This window comes from Ornithorhynchus anatinus, chromosome X5 (assembly GCF_004115215.2).
Source record: "Ornithorhynchus anatinus isolate Pmale09 chromosome X5, mOrnAna1.pri.v4, whole genome shotgun sequence".
Classification (NCBI taxonomy): Eukaryota; Metazoa; Chordata; class Mammalia; order Monotremata; family Ornithorhynchidae; genus Ornithorhynchus; species Ornithorhynchus anatinus.
This window is the reverse complement of record NC_041753.1, coordinates 30,712,280-30,729,759: the sequence shown is the minus strand read 5'-3', so window position 1 is coordinate 30,729,759 and position 17,480 is coordinate 30,712,280. Positions and strand designations below refer to the sequence as shown.

Here is a 17,480-nt window from a genome sequence, read left to right as displayed (position 1 = left end):
TAGGAAAGATTCTCTGTGTCTCAGTTTCCTCAACTGTAAAATGGAGGTTCAATACCTGTATGACTGTGAGCCCCAAGTGGGACCAGGACAGGGTCTGACTTGATTAACTTGCGTCCACCCCAGCACGTGATACATAGTAAACACTTAACAAATATCATAATGATAATAATAATCGGTATCATACCTTGGACTCAAGTAGGTCTAGTTTCCAAAGTGGCTTCACAGTCTCCTTGGGGAGCAGGAAGAAGTAGAGATGATTATCCCCACTGGACAGTTAGGGAAATTGAGGCCCAGAGGAGGTAAGCGACTTGACCAAGGTGAACGGAAGCAGAAGTCTGATCTTCTGACTCCCAGTTCTCTTCCCACCAGCCCTCACTTCCTCTGGCACCATTTATAACTAATGCCTGGGGAACAGAAGAAGTTAGGTATTGCCCCAAACTCTGGTTAAAAATACATATTTAGTAGGATATTTATTATTGCAAGAGAAATAAGGTGGCATCAGGCCAATTCACATTTCCATGTTATCTCAGGAAACATGAGCTCTAAAGAAATTCCTGAAGTAGATTTGGGTCACGAGGTGGACATTTCTAGAAGCTTTCTCTGGAAGGTAGACTCCAAGTTAATTCATTTCCTTGCTTGCTTACATGGAGCACGATGAGAAACATTTAAATCAAATACTGCATCATTGGCTGGTGGGTCCCTTACTGTCAGATCTTCCAGACTGTAAACTCGTTATGGGCAGGGAACGTGTCTGTTAATTCTGTTGTACTCTCTCAAGTGCTTAGTACAGTGTTCTGCACATAATAAGCGTTCAATAAATACCACTGATTTATCTTCAATGCCTGTTAGACTGTGAGCCCCGTATGGGACCAGGACAGGATCCAACTTGATTAACTTGTGTCTACTTCAGTGCTTGACACATAGAGCCCTTTGTGAGCAGGGATTGTCTCTATTTCTTGCTGTATTGTACTTCCCAAGTGCTTAGTAGAGGGCTCTGCACACAGTAAGCACTCAGTATATACAATTGAATGAATGAATGAGTGAGCACTTAACAAATACCATAATGATAATAATAATCAGTATCATACCTTGGACTCAAGTAGGACTAGTTTCCACAGTGACTTCTCAATCTCCAGGGGGAGCAGGGAGAAGTAGGGATGATTCTCCCCAGTGGTCAGTTAGGGAAATTGAGGCCCAGAGGAGGTAAACGAAAAATCAGCTGTTGTGGTTCCCCATGATTCAACTGAGTTTCTCTGGGCAGCAGGAGGTCAGGGAGACAGAACCTAGGGTCTTGAAATATCCGAGTCTGGCCTGCAGTGGTCATTCAGGTTGCCATGCTGCTGCCAGGTTCTCTGGGGCTGGGCTCTGAAATGGGCACTGTGGCAGAATGAGTCATATGTGGCTCCAAGGCCTGTGTCCCTATCTTCAAAGTGCTCTCCTTGAAAAAGCTGCCTTGGGAGCAGGTGTAGATATGCCCCGGCTCCAAATGGATGCTTGCATTGAATAAATCCTCTTGCAAAATATGACTGGTCTGAACAGACTTGGCCACACTGTAGACACTGGCTTAGTTTCTGGTTTTCAGAGCAATGCAGAATTTACACTGGGTGGCCCTTTTTGAAAAATAAAGCTGAATGAGAATTCCTAAGTCAAGCCTTTGCATGAATCAGATAAAGTCAGTAACCTAAAATTAAAACTGGCTAAACAATAATTAGGATGATATTATAATTTACCATTGTATCAAAGCTTTGGTCCAAGTCTCTCGAAGTCCTATGAGACCATTAATTTAGACACAATCCCATCGTCTGCATTCAATAGTAAATATACTTATTTTGGAGGCAGGAAACCAACCTGAGGGATAGATGGAGATGCTTTCCCAAGGCCAGAGGCAGGATGACTGACTATGGGAAAAGGGGTAGCAGTGTAAGTAAATTAGGAGTTTGCACAATAAGTTGAGACATTTTCCTCCAACACCAAGAAGGTGATGCAAGGTCCTTCTCTTCCTGCAAGTGTCTCCCGTGAGCACCTTATAGAGACCTGGAAAACACAGAAGAACAAGGGCCAGTTTTGATGGCATTCCATCTACAGGAAGCAGCGTGGCTTGGAGGATAAGAGCATGGGCATTGGAGTCAGAGGACTTGGGTTCTAATCGCGGTTCTGCACTTGTCTGCTGTGTGACCTTGGACAAGTCACTTAACTTCTCTGTGCCTCAGTTATCTCATCTGTAAAATGGGGATTAAGACAGTGAGCCCCATGTCCCATGTGGGATAGGGACTGTATCCAACCTGATTATCTTGAATCTACCATAGGGCTTAGAACAGTGCTTGACACATAGTAACTGCTTAACAAATGCCATCATTAACAAATATTAAACAGTCCATCCCCAGAACCACATCAATAGATTTATACCAGTAGACTGTAAACTCCCCAAGGGCAGAAGCCATGTGTTCTACTTACTGTACCCTCACAAGGGCCTAATACAGTGATCTGAACATGATAGGCTCTCAATAAATTGCTGTTGATGAAAAAATACAGCCCCCCACCCAGTGCCCTATCTACAGATTTATGCAATACAGCCCACTGCCCACCCTGTCCCAGAGTGAATGTACGAGTTGTAGAAATTCATTCATTCATTCATTCATTCATTCATTCATTCATTCATTCATTCAATCATATTTACTGAGTGCTGACTATATGCAGAGCCCTGTACTAAGTGCTTGGAAAGTACAATTCAGCAAATAGTGCTGGGATGGAGCCAAAGAAACCTCTTTTTCCCTTTTCTGCAAGAGGTTTAGTGTTAGAGACCATTGGCTCTTAGTCTTTCACAGGGCCCCATGGTCTTGGGATCAAAGGTCAGAAGGCATTTCTATTGTTTTTGGCCCTGAAGTGGACATGAGAAACAGTCTCATGTCTATCTCTCACTTTCTTTTCATTCCACCGCTTGTATGTTCAACAGCAACCGAACCCACAATGGCAAGAAGCTTTACCAATTTGATATATCCGATAGAAAGTCACTTAATTTCTCTCTGCCTCAGTTACTTCATCTGTAAAATGGGGATTAAGACTGTGAGCCCCATGTGGGACAACCTGACTACCTTGTATCTACCCCAGTGTTTAGAACAGTGCCTGGCACAGAGTAAATGCTTAACAAATACCATCATTATTATTATTATTATTTGGGACAGGTTTGTAAAGAGGAATCAATCCCATTTCACTTCAGACATCAGAGGCTTACTTGGCTTTTTGCCTGGCAAGTTGGGTGTCTTGAGCTCTGATTCTAGTAGTCAGAAATCCTTTCCAAAGAGTCCCATCCCACCAAAGAGGACATTGGAGAGAGGGAGAGAGAGAAAACTTCTAGAGGTGGAAACTCACTGCCAACAATGCATTCTTTAGGAATTTTTTTTATAGGTGCTTGTAGTCTTTAGGTGACAAGAAACAAGAGTCTCAAAGTGGAATTACTCCGAGCTCTGGAGTGGTTAGAGAAAAGCTGAATTGTCAGAGCATTCCAGGGTGTAAAATGTAAGCAGTATTTAACCTAAGGAGCAAGGTTTACTCGTCGGTGCCACAGCAATCCATGTCTTTCTAACCATTGTGGTTTCTGCAATCCTTCTGATTTAGCCATCACTACAAGTCAAATAAGCCGCTGGCTATGAAATAACAAGAGGAATAACATAGAAAGCTTAGACTTTGCAGAAGGAAGATGACATGGCTCTCATGAACCTTGGCAGGCAAATTCACATGAAAACACACACACAAAAAACACCAAGGTTGCTCAGGTGCCTAAAAATAGCACGGGAGGAGGGGGGAAGGAGGGAGTGCTGAGGAGATGGATTGGGGGTGGGAGAATCCCCAAGAATAGCGACCATGCCTTTCTCAGAGCAAAGCCTGCAGAGGACTATCGGACCAGGGACAGAACATTTTCCCTGCTCTATCTTTTCTTCTTGTATTTCTTTAGCCCAAGTGAAGCCCTATACCTCTTCCATTTTGATGACTCGCCACAGCAGTTAAATTAGAACATAGCCTCTTCGCCTGTTATTCTCCACCTCAGTTAGTCTCAACCCTGCATTGGAATGTTTCTGAAAAGCAAGGCAAGTTGCATGTGGTTCTTTGGTGTCCTGGTCCCAAATTCCTTTGATTGGCAATGCTACTTTCCCTCAATGACCTTCTCTACCAAGCGTGCCAGGAGGCCTTTCCCTTGTATCAACCTGAAACATGGGAAAAATAATCGGAGTGATCCTGTAACAGTGACTTACCCTACTTACTGCTGGCTGAGCTGGTGGAGCACTAGGTGAGGGAGAAATCTCCTTGAGAAAGAAACAGTGAGGCCTCGTCACGCTCCTTCATTTCATTCCTGCTGGAAAATCCAGTTGACCAAATGACAAATTGACAGTCACCCATCTGTTGACAGGATCTGAGTTGTGTCCAGGGATCATTAGGCTTTATTTCCCTTTGCTTTCCTTGATGGGGGCTGGTTTGGATAACTAGACTGAGTTATTCTTCCTGCACCATGTCAGTGGCCCTGCCAAGATTCTATTTAGTTTTGTTTCCTGTGTCGTGTCCATATATGACTCCTTCATGGCAGATTTCAATGTTTTGCAATAATGACAACAGATGAATGATTCCAGTCCCTCAAATTGGAACAGAAATAGAGTATTTGGCTACATTGTCCTGACTGATATTAGAAGTTCTCAGAAAAATCATCATTTTTGTATGTGCTTCAGAGAAATCATCCCAGCTGGGTTTCCTCCAAGACCCCAGACACATTCTTGTTTGTTTGTTTGAGTCTTAAGCCTGCATCTTTCTTTTTTTCCAAGTGGTATTCATATTTAATGGTATCTTTTCTTTCCTCCTCTCTCCCAGGTGGGTGCTGTGATAAGGACCCCTTGAACCCAGCAGAAAGATGGAATTCCCAACATTTCCTCCTTTCCCTCAGAGACTCTCCCCTCCAGCTGGCCTAGGCCTAAGCCAAGACACCGCCTGGCTGAATAGGCATTTCGTCCACACAGCTGCAGACAACTCAACCTTCCCTAGGCCACCTCACAGAGAGGGAGGTTCCCCACTCCATGGAGCAGACAGAAGGAGTCCTGCCGCATACTTTCCGGAATTCGAAGTGGGATAAAATGTGGGGCTTCAACAGGGGCAGGACATACAGTGACCTACACATGAACACACGTCCTTTCCTCCCTTCTCCTTGCTCCCTGTCATCCCCAACCAGTTAGCACCATTGACTCACCCAGATGACTTCTGCTAGAGCTGGCCCATAGCAGCAGCTAAGCAGGAAGAGGAGAGAAATAGTGCATGGCATAGTGGATAGAGCATGGGCCTGGGAGTAAGAAGGTCATGGTTTCTAATCCCAGCTCTGCCACTTGCCTGCTATGTGACCTTGGACAAGCCACTTCACTTCTCCGTGCCTCAGTTCCCTCATCTGTAAAATGGGGATTGAGACTGTGAACCCCATGTGGGACAGGGATTGTGTCTAATACGAGTTGCTTGTATCCACCCCGGCGCTTCGTACAGTGTTTAAACACTAAACAAATACCATAATTATTATTATTAGTGAGGCTGCATCTCTCATGTCACTGCCTCCCGACTTGGCCGGCGGTCCTGCCCTTGGTCCCTGGAACTTCTGGCTAAGGAGGATTGTGGCCTGGGCAGCGTGTGCAAACCCATAGGAAGCAGTTAGAAGGGACTGGAGAAGTAGTGATGGGGTAGATGCAGTCTTGTTGGCTCTATTCATACTTTCGGCACGGCTACCAGCTGTCTTTCTCCCGTGCTGGGCTCTCTGCCACTGCCCCAGCGGCTTCCGTCACCCTGGCCCGAAGCAAGACCTATGGGATCTTTTCTTGTCTTTTGCTGTTGAGTCATCTCCAACCCATAATGACACCATGGACCTATCTCCTCCAGAAAGCCCCACCTCCACCTGCCATCATTCTGGTAGTGGATCCATAGAGGTTTTTTTGGTAAAAATATGGAATTTGTTTACCATTGCCTCCTTCCACACTGTAAACTTAAGTCTCTGCCTTTGATTCTCTCCCGTGCTGCTGATGCCCAGCACAGGTGAGTTTTGACTTATAGCAGATTACCTTCCACTCGCTAGCCACTGCCCAAGCTAGGAATGAAATGGCTATGCCTTTGCCTGACTCTCCCTCTCTCAGTCAAGACTGGTAGAGTACTGGAAACTCTCCAGATGCGACCCTGAGAGGGGACCTTTGGGATATGGAGGGACAATTTTTTGGTTGATGAAGTGGAGCCCCAAAGTTTGTACAGGTCATGTAGGACCCCTGGTCATCTTGGTTCTTCCCCCATCTCCTCTCTCCTCTGCTCCTACATCCCCTGCTCACCTTCCTTTCATTCATTCATTCGATCGTATTTAATGAGCGCTTAATGAGCGCTTACTCTACTAAGCACTTGGGAGAGTACAATATAACTATAACAGAGATGTTCCCTGCCCACAATGTGCTTATAGTCTAGAAGACACCTTAGAGGCCAGCAACAATGAGCCATTCAACCTCTCTAGACTCTAGGGTCCCATTAAATGTGAGGCACCCCTTGTGTGGAGAGGGCAGATTGGATAAAGGAACAATTACTTCCTTAAGGTGTTTATGTTCCCCTCAATGGAGAGCCATCACCTTGAGAAGCTGGCAGGGAATGAGCAGATGGAAAGGAGTTTTTTTTTTAAAAAATCAAAATCGCTCTCCAGTTTATACCTTGTTTTTATCAGAAAGCGTCCAAAGCTCTAGATTTGGCGGTACCATCTCTCCTGAACTGCTGGGAAACTGTGAGCCTTGTGTTGCTGAGATTTATTTTAGGTCTCTCGCCTGTAAATTAATATTAGACATGGGATCTGGAACATTTTTAGAATGGAGTTGTCACTGATTAGAAGCCTCAACTCTCTTTCCAGCCCCTCCCTCCCTACCGCCCCATCTGCCCCTAGGCATTGTTGTGGTTCCTGAGGGAGGTGTTTTCATCCAGTCAATCCCCCCATCTGTGATAACTCCCTGAACTTCTCCACCCACTCTCCTCCCAGAAAATGGCAACCAGGAATCTGCCCTTTTGCAGTTTTGTGCCTTTGGGAAAGTTTTTGGCATTCATCTCTTTCCCAGAGTCATCTGGTTTGTTGGAAACACATAGCAGTCATTTCCATGGTAAATAACATTATTGGGAGCTTATTTCACAGACTCCTGACATCAATCAAACAATGGGGCACATTGGACTTGGAAGTTAAACATTCCAGACCCTGTTTTTCTAGTTTGATTTTCCAACCTGAATGGAAATAAAAAACTCCACTTGATCCAAGGGAAATTTTGAGTTAGAAGACACTCCTTCCAAGACTTCTGCATAGTTTGTTGCTTTTGCTGAGGGCCTAGACCTCTGGTTAAAAAAAAAAAAAAAGAGCTAAATTATTAATTGCCCAATTCTACCTTTGAAAGTTTGGAACCTATGTTGATTCTATAATTAAAACCTAAGAGAGCAAAGGGAAATGAATAATAGTTTCTAATTTATGTCTCATTACTGCTGGTCATTTAAGGGATCTTTTTAAAAAGATACTTTTCTAGGAAATACACCATGACATGACCGCCTTCAATTCAGTTATTTCCCCCTTCCCAGTGACCAGACTAGACACAGGACTTTCTCTATTTACAAAAGGGTTGCATTCTCAAAATTATTGCATCTTATGTGATTTTCCTATGATTTAAAAGTAAAAATTAAGATTGCTTCTCATAATCTGAAATGGCATCCTTAAATCATACATTGCTCAATACTAATAACAATAGTAGTATGTGTGAAGATATTAGTTATTGGTGGTATTTGTTATTTTTAGTGGTATTTATTAAAGTCATTTCTCCTTCAAGAGGATTTCCCCCATTAAGTCCTCTTTTCCCCGACTCTCTCACCCCTTCTACGTCGTCTGTGCACTTGGACCTGTACCCTTTGGACACTTGGTATTCACCCCACCCTCAGCCCCACAGCACTTATGTACATAGAAGCAGTGTGGTCTAGTGGAAAGAACATGGGCCTTGGAGTCAGAGGATGTGGGTTCTAATCCCAGTTCTGCCACATGTCTGCTGTGTGATCTTGGGCAAGTCACTTAACTTTTCTGTGCCTCAGTTCCCTCATTCGTAAAATGTGGATTAAGACTGTGAGAACCATGTGGGATATAGATTGTATTCAACCTGATTAGCTTGCATCTATCCCAGCACTTAGTACAGTGCCTGGTATGTTGTAAGTGCTTAACAAATACCACAGTTATTATTATCATCATCATCATCAAATACCACTTTTAAAAAAATCCATAAATTATTTATTTATCTTAATGTCTGTCTCTTCCTCTAGACTGTAGGCTCAAGCTGGGCAGGGAACATGCCTTCCGACTCTACTACATTGTACTCTCCCAAGTGCTTAGTACAGGGTTTGCACACAGTAAGCTCTCAGTAAATATGATTGATTGATTGTATTGTACTCTTCCAAGAGCATAGCTCAGTGCTCAATAAATATCACGGATTGATTGATTGATTAAGCACTTACTATGTGCCAAATACTGTACTAGGGGTTCATGAAAGATAATCAGATTGGACATAGTCCCTATCCCTCATCAGACTCGCAGTCTAAGTAGGAGGGAGAAAAGATAATGAATCGCCACTTTGCAGATGAGGAAACTGAAGCACAGAGAAGTTAAGTGACTCACCCAAGGTCACACAGCAGGTAGGTGGTAGAGCCAGGATTAGAACTCAGGTCCTCTGACTTCCAGATATGTGCTCTTTCCACTAGGCCACTCTGCTTCCTAATAGAAGTTATGGTGAAACAGTGTGCTTTATAAATGCTCTCATGATGCTGGTGATGGGGGTGGTGATGATGATGATGATGATGATGATGATGAAGAACAGAATCAGGAAAATTAGGAATCCTGAAGAGTGGCTGGATACAACCAGTAGCAGCCAGTGTGTGGCACAGTCTCCCTGTATAGTATCTCTCCTTGTACAGTGCCCGGCTTGATGCCTGTTTACTTGTTTTGATGTCTGTCTCCTGCCTTCTAGACTGTAAACCCGGCATGGGCAGGGATTATCTCTCTTTATTGCCGAATTGTACTTTCCAAGCGCATAATAAAGTGCTCTGCATACAGTAAGTGCTTAATAAATATGATTGAATGAATGAATGAATGAATGAATTTCAACCTTGTCAGGCAAAAGAGTTCCCACCCTGAACAGATTTCTCAATCACAACCTTTTTTTTTTTTTCTGATTTTTAAATCCCTATCCTTTCAACCACTTTAAATGCCTCCTCCCTGCTCTTAGTGATTCTGCCCATCCCATTTGGATAAATGTTTCATGTGAGTTAGGGTTTGGCTAAGCAATATGCTTCAATGACATTAATCAGAGAATCACCACATGGGAGGATTTTAGAGGTCCTAAACAGTTTTTTTGGTCAACTCTGCTTCAGGTAGAACCAGCCTAAACCCTCCCAGACAGATGAGAATCTCCCGTTTACAAAGCCTCCAGAGACGGTGACTGCATCACCACCCTCAGTATCCAATCCTAGTGTTTAACTGCCCTCGCTGTCAGGAAAGTTTTCCTTCATCTACCTCAAATCCCTCACATTGTATGAATCCTCATAAATCAGTCCCTCTTTCTTATCCTTCTGGGTTCTTGTCTCTGGACTGTGTCCAGACTAAGCCTTTAATGAGATGGAGAAATAATGAACAACAATCCATTTGAAGGGATTATCCTATATCTTTTTAATCCTTCCTCCAAAGCCTGCCACTTCCATTCTGAAATGCACTTGTAGGAGATATCGTGTTTGCTCTTCCCACATATCAGTATCTGCAACCCCAGTTTTGGCCTTTTGGTCTCATCTTGAGATTTAAAAAAAAAATGTTTAGTAATTTTAGACTGGAACCTCTGGACAGAAAAATGAAAATCCCCTCCCACCCAGCCCTCACCTATTTACCTTCATAATTTCTGTTCAACAGCCTAAAGACTCAGGAGTTCAAAGTTAGGGGGCTTCAACCTGTTTAGCCTGGGAGCATGGGCCTGGCAGTCAGAGGACCTGAGTTTTAATCCTGGATTTGCCACATGTCTGCCACGTGACCTTGGGCAACTCGCTTAATTTCTCTGTGCCTCAGTTACCTCATCTGAAAAATGGGGATTTAATATCTGTTCTTTCTGCTTGGCACATAGTAAACACTTAAAAAATACCATTATTACTACCATCATTCCTTTCCTAGTGCCTAATTTACTTCAAATTTCAGGGTCCTCCGGGTAATTTGCTCAGCTGGTATCAGGCGACACTGTAACCCCTGAAACCACTGAGAGCTTTAGACCAATGAATGGTGAGAGCAGGAATATCAGTGAGATTGGAGCTGAAAACATTCATAAAACCTGAAAGCTCCCAAAGTAATGCCTGGCTGAATTGAAAGGTCATCTACCCAATGAGTTATTTAGGGATCATGAAGCACTGTGGCATTGGATTAATTGATGTTAGTATGAGGCAGTGATCTTACTAGATCTCACCGCCTGTTAATATCCTCTTGTTTCATAAGGTCGCAAATGGGTGCCATACTGTCCACATAGTAGGGAAGACAAATGAGGTTATTTCCAGTAGGTGCAGAAATTAGAATGGGGTAAATAGATGGAAAGTTGGTAGTGAGATCACATAAGGAGAGTTTCATGCTTTTTTGACACTTGGTATCTAGTTAAACTCCTTGATACACACCAAAACTGTATATTTAGGGCTTCTGCTGAAAGGTAGTGCTATCTAGATAGGGACACTGGAGTACAATCAATTTCATACAATCAGATCTTCTGGGCTACCAACTCCATCACTGAATCTTCTTTTAACAATAAGAATCATGTGGTTTCTTGGAAATTCATTTTCCTTTTCTGTCACATCCACAAATCCTTCCCAGTTCTCAGTTGTAGGGTGTGGCTGGCTCTTCGAGGGTAATTATCCAGATCATTCAGGCCCCCAAAGCAGGTATGCCTGAAATATCGGAACCATCGAGACCAACGTGCCCTTTTAAGCTTGAAATTGACTGGATGATTTGTCAGTTATTCGTCCCTCAAACTAGGGTTCTGGCATGTAGCCTTTTTGCAGCACTTCCCCAGGTGAAATTTCTTGGGGTCACATTAGATGGCTAATTTGTTGGGTTATCCCAGGTCAAAAATTCCATCAACTCAAAGCAATTTTCCAGCAAAATTTTCACCAGCCCTTGTCCCTAGTGGCAGAGAGACCAGTGCTCTGAGGGAGGGCATTCCTCTATTATCACTGCAACCTATAGTTGTTAATTCTTAGGAAAATTCTCCCTTGATTTCTCTCAGGTTATGGGCCTGACCTTTACCAGTGTTCAAAATGAACCCTCTTGGACTAAAATACTGATGCTGAGAAAGCTGCCCTCTCAGAAGGTCATGGGCTCTAATCCTGGCTCCACCACCTGTCAGCTGTGTGACCTAGGGCAAGTCACTTCACTTCTCCATGCCTCAGTTACCTCATCTGTACAGTGGGGATTGAGACTGTGAGCCCCACGTGGGACAGGGACTGTGTCCAACTCAATTTGCTGGTATCCACCCTAGCACTTAGTACAGTGCCTGGTACAGAGTAAGTGCTTAACAAATACCATTATTATTATTATTATTATTATTAATAAAGGTGGGTATGTGATAAGCTATTTATTTACATGAATGCCCATCTCCCCCTCCTCAGACTGTAAGCTCATTATGGACAAGGAATGTGCCTGCTAATTCTGTTATGTTGTACTCTCCCAAGTACTTAGTCAGCACTTAGTACAGTGACAGGCACATAGTAGGCACTTAACCAATTCCATAATTATTATTACAGTGCTCTGAGAGCAGTGTGGCCTATTGGAAAAAGAATGGACCTGGGAGTTGGAGGACCTGCGTTCTAATCCCAGCTCTGCCAATTGCTTGCTGTGTGACCTGGGGCAAGTCACTTAACTTCTCTGTAACTCAGGTTCCTCAACTGTAAAATGGGGATACAAAACCAGTTCTCCCTCCTACTTAGACTGTGAGCCGATGTGGGATAAGCACTGTGTCCAACTTAATTAACTTGTCCCACTTGTAACTTGTACTTAGAACAGTGACTGACACATAGTAAGTGCTTAACAAATACCATAAAAAAGTGAGCACTCAATAAACACCAATGATTGATTGATTGAATAGAAGGGAATCTATCCCATGAATCAGCAAATGCTGAACCATCCTATGGCAAGCTATTCCTGCAGGTCAGAGTTCAGCATTAGAATCTGAGCCTGATTCTACTGCCAACCAGATGAAGTTACATGACAGAACCATCTATGAATGCATCAATTCTCCTCACTCCACTTCAGGCATTAAATGGGTCCAAGACGACATGCATCCTCAAAGAGCCCCCCTTATGACCTGTTCTATCCCTTTGAGAAATCCGTACAAACCCATGGAGGCTTTACTAATTACAATAATAATAATAATGATGGTATTTGTTAAGCACTTACTCTGTACCAGGCCCTCTACTAAGTGCTAGGGTAGATACCAGCAAATTGGGTTGGACACAATCCCTGTCCCACGTGGGGCTCACAGTCTCAATCCCCATTGTACAGATGAGGTAACTGAGGCACAGAGAAGTGAAGTGACTTGCCCTAGGTCACACAGCTGACAGGTGGTGGAGCCAGGATTAGAGCCCATGACCTTCTGACTCCCAGGCCTGTGCTCTATCCACTACGGCATACTTTGCTTTGCGTAGTTCAAATATCAGTGGGTGAGGCCCAGCTGGAATGAAATGAAAGCTGCCCAGCACTGAGGGTCTATATTTTATCTTCAATACGGGCGGAAGAGCCCACATCTCTGAGAAGGCTGAACCACATGACTTTCCATCTCTCCATAATGGTTTGATGAAGTGGAGGGGATTTCCATGATGTCACCGACATAGTTAAATAAACTGCTTGGGGGCCAGGCTAACAAGCTGCAATTGTAACTGAACTGCACGGGATTAGAAGAGAGCTAATTTGATCAATGACATTTAGTTCTAGAGGTCTCTAGATGAGACAGAAGCCAGTGTACACACTTTGGCAGATGAAGAATCAGAATGGTCAACACATACTGCGAAGGTAATGAACATTCTTTCAAACTTCATTTTTCATTCCGCGGAGAAGAGAACACCCCTAATCCAGGCCCTGCGACTCAAAGCTGCCAAAAAGATAAAGTGTGAATCATTTTTTAGGCGTCTGAGGCTTGCATTCCATGGGCTAGGTCGTGATTAGAGACTTGCCTTCTCAGGTTATGCTTGTAAAGGTTAGATTCCCAATTTTCTTGGCAGCTTCTGAATTTTCAAATTCTCATTATTTCCCCATTGATAAATGGTTTGAGAGCTGGGCCTGGCTTAACCTGAAAAGAATCACTTGGCATTGCTGATCCCCGTGAGGGGTTTCCTGGCATCTGGCCTGGGGTGGACCCTGCAATACATGCCCAGGAGATGCTGCCAAACTGGGAATGGTGGTGGCTGGGCCAACCCATTCCAGCCATAGGCAAATCCTCCTCATTGTCTCTCTTCCCTCCCATAGCTCAGACATGGAAGTTCAGGTGGAGGGGCTGTCTGAACTAGGTCTATTAGAGGGGAAGTTAGGGAGATAGAGGGGAATGTTAGAGGTGTAATAATAATAATGATGATGATGGCATTTGTTAAGCACTTACTATAATAATAATAATAATGATAATAATAACAATGGCATTTGTTAAGTGCTTACTTTGTGCACAGCACTGTTCTAAACACTGGGGAGGATACAAGGTGATCAGGTTGTCCCACGTGGGGCTCACAGTCTTAATGCCCATTTTACAGATGAGGTAACTAAGGCACAGGGGAGTTAAGTGCCTTGCCCATGGTCACACTGCTTAGTGTCTGGAGGTGGGATTAGAACCCATGACCTCTGACTCCCAAGCCCGTGCTCTTGCCCCTGAACCATGCTGCTTCTCCTGTGTCAAGCACTGTTCTAAACACTGGAGTAGATAGCAAGCTAATCAGGTTGGACACAGCTCTTGTCTCCCAGAGGGCTCACAGTCTTAATCTCCATTTTTCAGATGAGGTAACTGAGGCACAGAGAAATGAAGTGACTTGCCCAAGGTCACACAGCAGACAAGTGGAAGAGCCGGGAATAGAACCCAGGTCATCTGACTCCCAGGCCTGTGCTTTTTCTACTAGGTCACAGTGTAGGATGGTGCATCCCTAATCCTGCTGCTGGATGTTCAGGAGGGCAACCATCGCATGGTTACTTAGTACAGGTAAGCACTTAGTACAGTGCTCTCCACACAGTAAGTGCTCAATAAATACAATTGATTGGTAGTTCCCCTGAACATCCTGGTGCCACTGATGGAGACAGAGTCCTGAGTTGGGAGGATCAAGGGGTTGACCCAGGTTGGCACTACTGGTGGTCTTAATGAAATTGAGTGGTGGCAGGGCAGGAGTTCAGGGTTACTTGAGGCAGTTCATTCCACCCGTGCCACCTCTGGATGCAGGTCACAGATTCTAACTCTTCTATCTGTGGGCTGGACGACTATAACTAAGTCACTGAGCCTCCCTGAGTGCCACCTTCCTCCTTCGAACTTCAGAGATGATAAAGAGTTCTAACAATATAAGATCTCATTAGGCTCTATTAAGTGTAGAGGTCATGGAGGGCCCTGATAAATGGGAACACCGGCTCAAATTGGCACAATTATGCCACTCAACCTTTCTCTCTCGGTGTGGGAGGCAAGAACATATGTCCTTCTGGGGTGTTTGGGAAGAAGAGCCTTTTTCTACTCTGCTTCCTGGATTTTCCCTTCTTCTATGGTATTTGTTAATACCATATTTGTTATTTGTATTTAAGTGCTTACTGTGTGCCAGGCACTGTTCTAAGTGCTCGGGTAGATGCTCTGCACACAGTAAGCACTCAATAAATATGACTGAATGAATGAATAAATACAAGGCAATCAGGTTGGACGCAGTCCATGTCCCACATGAGGCTCACAGTTGTAGACCCCATTTTATGGATGAGGTAACTTTGGCCCAGAGAAGTGAAGTGTCTTGCCCAAGGTCACACAGCAGACAAATGGCAGAGCCGGGATTGGAACCCAGGTCCTTCTGACTCCTAGGCCCATGCTCTATCCACTGGACAATGTTACTTCCCTTGCAGTTAAACTGGCCCCTGCCAAATGTCCCAAAACATGCTGTATGACTTTTGGTGGTTCAATCAGTCATTGAATGCATGATATTTATTGAGCATTTACGGTGTGCAGAGCACTGTACTAAATGCTTGGGAGAGTACAATATAACAGAGTTGGTAGACGCATTCCATGTCCACAAGGAGTTTACAGTCTAGAGGGAACTCCTCAAAAACTTCCAGTGGCTGCCCATCCACCTCCATATCAAAGAGAAACTCCTTACCTTCGGCTTGAAGGCACTCAATCACCTTGCCCCCTCCTACCTCACTTCGTCATTCACCTACTACAATCCTGCCTGCACACTTCACTCCTCTAATGCCAACCTACTCACAGTACTTTGATCTCATCTATCTCACCACTGACTTCTCGCCCATGTCCTGCCTCTGGCCTAGAACACCCTCCCTCTTCATGTCCGACTGACAATTACTCTCCCCCCATTCAAAGCCTTATTGAAGGCACATCTCGGTCAAGAGGCCTTCCCTGACTAAACCCTCTTTTCCTTTCATTTCACTCCCTTCTGTGTTGCCCTGACTTTCTCCCTTTATTCATCCCTCCTCCCAACCCCCCAGGACCTATATACATATCTGTAATTTATTCATTTATATTAATGTCTTTCTCCCCCTCTGGACTGTAAGCTCATTGTGGGCAGGGGATGTGTCTGTTATATTGTTATATTGTACCCACCCAAGCACTTAGTACAGTGCTCTGCACACAGAAAGAGCTCAATAAATATGACTGATTGATTTGAGACAGACATTAATATAAATAAATTACAGATACATAAGTGCCATGGTTGTGCTCAGTTCCCTGAACACACAAAAAGAATGTAGGCACAAAGACCTACCTAAATGCTTATAAACCATTTTGTTGTAAGCCTTTTAGTGGCAGTGATTGTGTGTCTTGCTTCGGGCGTACTCTTCCAACTGTTTGATACAGTGCTGTGTGCTCAGTAGATGTTCAATAAATACTATTCCAAAGATAACTATGAAGTGATCCTGACTCCACCACTTGTCTGCTGTGTGATCTTGGGCAAGCCACTTAACTTCTCTGTGCCTCAGTTACCTCATCTGTAAAATGGGGATTAAAACCATGAGACCCATGTGGGACGACCTCATTACCCTGTATCTACCCCAGTGCTTAGAACAGTGCTTGGCACATAGTAAGCGCTTAACAAATACCATACTATTATTAAGTGTCATTTTTTTATATAGTATCAGTTCTTCCATGTTGTGTGTTTTTAATATAGTGTTTGGCTGGAACTTGCTTAGAATATTAGGGACATTCACATGACAAAGTGAGTCTTTTTGAATTCAGGGCACTGGGATGTGGGAAGAGAATTCATGTTCAGAGGTGACACATGGGAATGGGTGAATACTACAGCATGGGTTTTCCTTCTTGTAGGAGTTTGCAAGAATGCCACCTTAAGTTAGAAGAGAGTTTGGGTATATAACATTTGATGATATTTTATGTTCTGTAAATATTTCAGAATCACTTGAAATATTAATTGGGTCTCGTGGCAGAGAAGCAGCGTGGCTCAGTGGAAAGAGCATGGGCTTTGGAGTCAGAGGTCATGAGTTCGAATCCCAGCTCTGCCACTTGTCAGCTGTGTGACCGTGGGCAAGTCACTTAACTTCTCTGTGCCTCAGTTACCTCATCTGTAAATGGGGATTAAGCCTGTGAGCCCCACGTGGGACATCCTGATTCCCCTGTGTCTACCCCAGCGCTTAGAACAGTGCTCGGCACATAGTAAGCGCTTAACAAATACCAACATTATTATTATTATTATTACAGCTCAAGCCTAAATGGACGGTTGAGCAATTTTTACTTGATTTGTTTCACACAGACAGTTCAACTGTATATTTCTGATTAAAAAAACAATTTTGACTGCATGGAACAAATCAGTCAGATAATATTTTAGCCCTCTTCTGCCGTTGGGTTGTCATGTGCTTCTTTTTCCACTAGTTTGCGTGTGTGTGAAAGAGAAATAGAGACAGGTTTCTTTTCCTTCTCTGAAATCCTTACATGCTTTTGTAAATATTTTAACCTTGCACTTTTTGTTAACTATTGGTGTACTTTGACCAAAATTGGGGCCCAGTTGACCTATTTACCTATTTGGTGTGGGCGTGTCTGAACCCACCCTTATAAACCTCGACTATTATATTCATCATCATGATCATCAACAGAATTTATTGAGCTCCTATTGTGTGCACGACACTGTACTAAGCACTTGGGAGAAGCAGCATGGCCTAGTGGATAGAGCACGGGCCTAGAAGTCAGAAGAACCTGGATTCTAATCCTGGC

General features: G+C 43.8%; 1 non-coding gene across 1 annotated transcript; it reads right to left on the bottom strand.

Annotated features, from left to right (window-relative positions):
• Positions 1 to 6,064: 6,064 nt before the first annotated feature.
• On the bottom strand, positions 6,065 to 6,202 carry LOC114808367. Its single transcript, XR_003756213.1, has one exon. It is a non-coding gene; the product is annotated as a small nucleolar RNA SNORA7 (small nucleolar RNA).
• Between the last annotated feature and the right edge of the window lie 11,278 nt (positions 6,203 to 17,480).